The 7,500-nt window shown below is 37.6% G+C and overlaps 1 protein-coding gene across 1 annotated transcript in view; it reads right to left on the reverse strand.

Moving 5' to 3' along the window:
• LOC115220924 (abl interactor 2) overlaps nucleotides 1-4,141 on the reverse strand; it is a 60,459-nt gene extending 56,318 nt beyond the window's left edge. The window contains exon 1 of the mRNA XM_036510395.1: nucleotides 3,997-4,141. The gene's annotated coding sequence lies outside the window, so the exon portion shown is untranslated. The remainder of the gene's footprint in view (nucleotides 1-3,996) is intronic.
• Between the last annotated feature and the right edge of the window lie 3,359 nt (nucleotides 4,142-7,500).

Genomic DNA, 7,500 nt, shown 5'->3' on the forward strand with positions numbered 1-7,500 from the left:
ATAATATAGTTTCCTAGACTTCATCCTGCTGTAGTGTGAACGGATCTTTTCCTTTTGAATGGCAGGCAATTCCTAGTTAACTAAAACTAGTTAACTAAAACTTCGTATACTGGTAGAACGTGTCAAAATAAAACATTTTTTTCTCTTGGCTTTCTTGAGAAAATTGTAATTTGTTTGTTTAACGTAGTTTAAGTTTTCGAATTTTAACCAATCCTATGCTCTCTTTTGAGCTAAAATCATTTGCTGCGTCTAAAACTGAGACAACATCCTGTAACTAACCCTAAGTCTCCCCCCTAACCCTAACCCTAACCCTAATTTTTTTTTTCTTAATTGTTAAATTAATTTAATTGTTACGCGTGTAAAAAAAACTAAAGCAATGGAATTAAATTAATTTAACAATTAAGAAAAAAAAATTAGGGTTAGGGTTAGGGTTAGGGTTAGGGGGGAGGCTCAGGGTTAGTTACAGAATGTTGTCTCAGTTTTAGACGCAGCAAATGATTTTAGTTGAATGGAGGTAATCGATTGGTTAAAATTGCCGAAATGCTCGGATTTTCAGACGAAATATCATAGAAACTATAGAATTTTCTCAATAAAACCAACAGAAAATGATGTATACCAGTATACGAAGTTTAAAAGTGTTTAGTTAACTTGAAATTGTGTTGTCATCTGCCGTCCAAAAGGAAAAGATCCGTGTGAACTCTGAACCTCTACGTTGCACACTTGAATCAAGTAAGGAACCTCTATCTCCAATGGTAGTCCATTATTCTAGAAACAGGGCATTCTTACAGATGTGTACCCCGCCCCCGCCACGACTTTATTGCCTCATAACTCCCAGTAAAATGGATATTTTTTTAATGAAATTTTCAACGAATATGCTTCAGATAGTGTAGAATCTGATTATATCGGAAAAGGCGGGGAGCTGGCAAAAACATTAGCACGCCGGGCGAAATACTTAGTGGTATTTCGTCTGCCGTTACGTTCTGAGTTCAAATTCCGCCGAGATCAACTTTGCCTTTCATCCTTTCAGGGTCTATTAAATAAGTACCAGTTACGCACTGGGGTCGATGTAATCGACTTAATCCCTTTGTCTGTCCTTGTTTGTCCCCTCTGTGTTTAGCCCTTTGTGGGTAGTAAAGAAATAGAAACAGGTATTTCGTCTGCCTTTATGTTCTGAGTTCAAATTCCGCCGAGGTCAACTTTGCCTTTCATCCTTTCGGGGTCGATTAAATAAGTACCAGTTACGCACTGGGGTCGATGTAACCGACTTAATCCTTTTGTCTGTCCTTGTTTGTCCCCTCTGTGTTTAGCCTCTTGTGGGCAATAAAGAATTATATATCGGAATATGTGGTGAAAACTATTTTCCGTGGGTGGGGTGGGGAGTTTCAGAAAATTCACACACGACGACTTCCTTTACTTGTAACTTTCAGAAAAATGGGGTTTTTTTTTTTTTAATTAAATTTTTTATAAACATTTTTCAGCGTGTATAGATTGCGAGTGCATTGGGAACTAATTTTCAAAAAATGTGGTGGGCTCGTACACATATATAGTAATACACGTATATATAAAAAGACACTTGAAATTTCGAAAAACATTGTCATGCGTATCAGTGTGTGTGCTCACTATTCTACTATTCGCATCAAATTCCGATATAATTGCAATTTACTCACTCTGAAAAGTTTTGTAGAAAATTTCATTGAAAACAACCCATTGTATGCATAAGGATTTCTGTGTGATAAGAAGCTAGTTTCTCAACCACTAGGTTTCAGGTTCAGTCCCACTGCGTGGCATCTTGGGCAGGTGTCTTCTACTGTAGCCTCGGGCCGGCCAAAGCTTTGTGAGTGGAATTGGTTGACGGAAACTGAAAGAAGCCTGTTGTGTGTTTATACATACATACATACATACATACATACATACATACATACATACATACATACATATATATATATACATATATATATATATATATATATATATATATATATATATATGTAGGTCCCGGGTTGATTCGGGGTTAACCACAGTAAATAAGGTACTCAATACATAGCAGAGTAAAATTAATTTATTATATAGAAGGAGCTTTCTACAGGACTAGAACTGTTTCATTCAAGAGAAATCTTCATGAAGATTTCTCTGAATGAAACAGTTCTAGTCCTGTAGAAGCTCCTTCTATATATAATAAATATATATATATATATATATATATTATATATATATATATATATATATATATATATAAAAGATAGATAGATAGATAGATAGATAGATAGATAGATAGATAGATAGATAGATAGATAGATAGATAGATAGATAGATATATATAGATATATATTTGTGTGTGTGTGCGTCTGTGTTTGTCCCCCACCCCACATCACTTGACAACCGATGCTGGTGTGTTTAGGTCCCCCGTAAGAGACCGATAGAATAATTAATAGGCTTACAAAGAATAAGTCCTGGGGTCAAATTCTTCGACTAAAATTCAGCATGGTCGCAGTCAAATGACTGAAACAAGTAAAAAAAAATACAAGAATAAAAAAAAATTCTGAAAGTTATGAAGAAACAAAGCCAACCCGTGTGAATTATCCGAAACTCCTCTTCCCACCCACAGAAAAACTTTTTTTTTACAATAAATTCCAATGTTATCAGAATCTACATCATCTGAAGCGTATTCGTAAAAAATTTCAAAAAAAAAAATATCCATTTTTCTAGAGGTTATATGGAAACAAAGTTGGGTGTACACATCTGTAGGAATGCCAGAAACAATAGCCAAATCTTCTTCAAAATCATTCTGCCATCTTAGAAAAAGAAGAATTACATATCGGGTTATGTCGTCCTAGATACATTGTGCCGAATGGATGATCGTGATTGGAACGTCTTTCATTATAAGTCCGCTTAATCAGGGATGACCAGGGCTAACCTCAACAACATCATCACAACGACAGCAGCAGCCACCACCACCACTACAACAACATTAAACAGTGAAACAGAGGGGCTAACCGTAAAATCAGTCATATGTTATCAGCGATGACACCACGAACTCTGCTACAAGACAGCGACATAGTTCACCAGTTTGCAGTTAATCATGGAAAGTAGAAGGTTATGTGTGAATGAATATAGTTACGGTCGTCCGCAGGTTGTTCCCGAAAGATCGGGATAAGCATAGAAAGAAGAAGGGGATTGACCAACATGGAAAAATGTAAATATTTAAGAGTTCGAAGGACCATGGAAAGAGGAAGAAGAACTTCTACAACCGGGTGATTGTTAAGTATGTAAGGGACTTGTTGTAAATAATGTGCGCCCAACGAAATCGAAAGAAAAAGAAAGGAAGGAAGGAAGAAAGAACAGAGAATGAAGTTAGGAAGTTCTTACATTCCCTCGATTTTTGATAATTCAGATCCCTCGTGGTTCCAGCAGATAATATGGAAAAGGTGATGCCTCGCAGGATGGCGAGGGAGATGCGCTGGAACAGCCACTCTGATTTATAAGGCTCGCACTTGTGTAGCGATGAGCAGGGATATGGTCCGGGATCCGAGAACGCCGGAGGGGGTCTGCTGTCACAGGTTCGACCATAAACCTGTCGGAGCAGAGATTAGAGACTGTGAAGAGATTTCATTAACGTTACTCTTCTACTTGTTTCAGTCATTTGACTGCGGCCATGCTGGAGCACCGCCTTTAGTCGAGGAAATCGACCCCCAGGACTTATTCTTTGTAAGCCTACTACATATTCTATCGGTCTCTTTTGCCGAACCGCTAACTTACGGGGACGTAAACACACCAACATCGGTTGTCAAGCGATGCTAGGGGAACAAACACAGACACACAAACGCACACACATATATATACATATATACGACGGGCTTCTTTCAGTTTCCGTCTACCAAATCAACTCACAAGGCTTTGGTCAGCCCGAGGCTATAGTAGAAGACACTTGCCCAAGGTACCACGCAGTGGGACTGAACCCGGAACGTTGTTAATAATTTTGAAAGAGAAAAGACTTACCTAAGAGAGATGGTAGGCTAAGCTCGGATGACGCTGGTAAATTCTGTCTCTATAAGAATTGAGTGGGGAAAAAAGTATTATAGCATGTGGGCCAATGTCATAAAAGAGAGTGGAGTAAGCAAAAAGTAATTGGGTAAGCCTCAAAGAAAGTAGGGCTAATTATGAAAGACAGAGGGATTAATTGTTGACAGAAATACAGAAGAAAAGTGTTGTGAGGGGGAGATATATATATATAGAGAGAGAGAGAGGAGAGAAAGAGAGAGAGAGAAATAAAGAGAAGCAGAGAGAAAAACAGAAAGATAGGCAGACAGAGAGCAGATAAGACAACAACATGAAACTAGGCTTCAGACAGTAACAAAGGTGTGTCTGTTGGGATGTTTCAAAAATTAACGCCAATGGGAGTGGATGGAAAATATGTAATCTACACGCGCATATAAACTAATAGAGATACTTAGGCATTCACTCAGGCATATACACACACGCATTCACACATACAAATACATATGTATGCATGAATGTGTGTGTGTGTGTGTATATATATGTGCATATGTACATACGATCACACATACATATATGCATGTATTCATATACGCACAACCAAACACATACACAAATACAATGCTTATAATAACGATTTCCTCATCTAAGTGCGAGGCAAAAAGAATTTTGATTGGCGAGGGGTTCTTGATGGTAATTAGATCGTCGTCTAGTTATATGACTAGTAATTAATTTTAATGACGTAGGAAATGTGGAAAGCAAAGTTGACCGCGGTAGGGTTTGAACTCAAGACTAAAGAGCTCTAAACTAGCTACTGTAAGGTATTTTGGCCGACCTTTAACGAAATAATAGCAGCGATAACAACAACAATCCTTTCTACTCTCGGCACAAGGTCCAAATTTTGGTGGGTGGTAGTTAGTCAATTACACCGGTCCCAATGCTCAGTTGGCACTTGCTTCATCGACCCCTCGAAAGGATGAAAGGCTAAGTCGACCTCGGCGGAATTTGAACTCAGATCGCAAAAACAGACGAAACACCTATTTCTTTACTGCCCCACAAGGGGCTACGCTACACACAGAAGGGACAAACAAGGACAGACAAATGGATTAAGTCGATTATATCGACCCAAGTGCGTAACTGGTACTTATTTAATCGGTCCCAAAAGGATGAAACAAAGTTGACCTCGGCGAATTTGAACTCAGATCGCAAAAACAGACGAAACACCTATTTCTTTACTGCCCACAAGGGGCTACACACAGAAGGGACAAACAAGGACAGACAAACGGATTAAGTCGATTATATCGACCCAAGTGCGTAACTGGTACTTATTTAATCGGTCCCAAAAGGATGAAAGACAAAGTTGACCTCGGCGGAATTTGAACTCAGATCGCAAAAACAGACGAAACACCTATTTCTTTACTGCCCCACAAGGGGCTACACACAGAAGGGACAAACAAGGACAGACAAACGGATTAAGTCGATTATATCGACCCAAGTGCGTAACTGGTACTTATTTAATCGGTCCCAAAAGGATGAAAGACAAAGTCGACCTCGGCGGAATTTGAACTCAGAACGTAAGGACGGACGAAATGCCGCTAAGCATTTTACCCAGCGTGCTAACGATTCTCTCAGCTCACCGCCTCAATAATAATATCTATATATATGTATGTCTGTGTGTGTGTGTATATATCCTTTATACAAATCCACAATTTTTCAGTTAGAGGGCTCGCACTTTCTATGGTCATTCAAAACCGTCCAAGGGTGGTCGTGCACATCTTTACATTTCCCCAGTCACCCCGCAAAAGCCATTAAAAAATCATAGAAGTGACATTTTTGTGAATTTTCTATCCAAAACCCAATCAAAATGCCCGAAACTTGATACGCCAATTGAATGCCAGCTAGCTGTATGTGATTGGTCGGAGATTTGGAGAGTACTCGCGTGTATGTGCGCACACACGCAGCTGTATATGCTTGCAATAGCACTATGACCTGGCGTTGCCGGGTCATAGTGCTAGTAATTATTATTATTATGATTATTATTATTATTGTTATCATTATTATTATGATTATTATTATTATTATTATTATGTTTTTTTTATAAAAATCATTGAGGACGGTACAGGCCAATATTTTATGGAGTTACACAAAAAGCGTGTAAAAAGTAAAAAAAAATAACAAAATAACAAAATAAAATTCTAACAATGAATAATTCCCCAAGAGGGGGAATAAATAATTATACATTATCATTATTCCAAAAGCTATAACATATTAATTTAATTAGCAGGAATGTTATTCTTGAGCATTGGTGACAACAAGTCTCCTCAAATCTATTATTATTATTATTATTATTATTATTATTATTATTATTATTATTATTATTATCATCATCATCATCATCATCATCATCATCATCATCATCATCATCATCATCATCAACAACAACATCATCATCATCATCATCATCATATACGCACAACAGATCTGACTGTTGGAAAAGAAACAACCCATATATCGGGCTACAACAAGTAATTTTAGATGCCAAGAACCCTCCTAAGTGTCCTAGCTCTCTCTAATAACACTATCCTCTATCCATCTCTTCAGATCCTTAGGGATAGTTCCCAATGCACCTATAACTACTGGGATGCATTTTACCGGCCCCTTCCATAGTCTCTGTAATTCAATGGCTAGATCCTGGGGCTTCGCTATTTTCCCCATACCTCCTATATTGATTTTTCTTCATTTGGGACTGTGTAGTTAATTATCTTCCACTTTCTATTCTCTTTATCAACTACTACCATTTATCAGTATGTTCAAATCCTAGCTTTCTACATAACTTCCAGTAGATTACTCTCCCTAGATTGTCATGTCTTTTCTTGTATTCTTCATGTGCCGGCATGCTACGTTCACTTACTATATGAGTAACGCTTTTGATTTGCATAACCTACATTGGGAATCTACATGGTTTTGTCTATCTTAGCTTTTATCCAATTGGTCCTTAATGCTTGATCTTGTGCAGCTGTTAACAAACTTTTTGTCTCCCTTTTCAGCTTGCCTTTCTGCAACAATAACCATGTCTCACTACTACTATTTGCTGCAACTATCTTCGGGAATCAGCCAGTCCGATAACTTCTGTTCTTTTTTCTGGTTTTTAACTTCGTTTGAGTTTTTGGTTTCCATATATCTTGCTGTGAATCTAACAGCTTTCTCTCTCTCTCTCTCTCTCTCTCTCTATATATATATATATAAGATAGATATATATATATATATATATATATATATATGATATTTTATAAACAAACCCGAAAGGCTTTGTAAGTTACGGAGAGAAAGCTACTATGGAAGACTCCTAGTACGAGTTTTCGATAGTAGCTTTCTCTCCGTAACTTACAAAGCCTTTCGGGTTTGTTTATAAATTTTATATGTAGTATTAGACAGTTTAAGTATATATTAGCTAAATTTGACTGAAATCGATGGCTGAGAGTTTGGCTCATCGGATGTGCAAGAAGC

Source organism: Octopus sinensis, linkage group LG17, assembly GCF_006345805.1.
Source record: "Octopus sinensis linkage group LG17, ASM634580v1, whole genome shotgun sequence".
Taxonomy (NCBI): domain Eukaryota; kingdom Metazoa; phylum Mollusca; class Cephalopoda; order Octopoda; family Octopodidae; genus Octopus; species Octopus sinensis.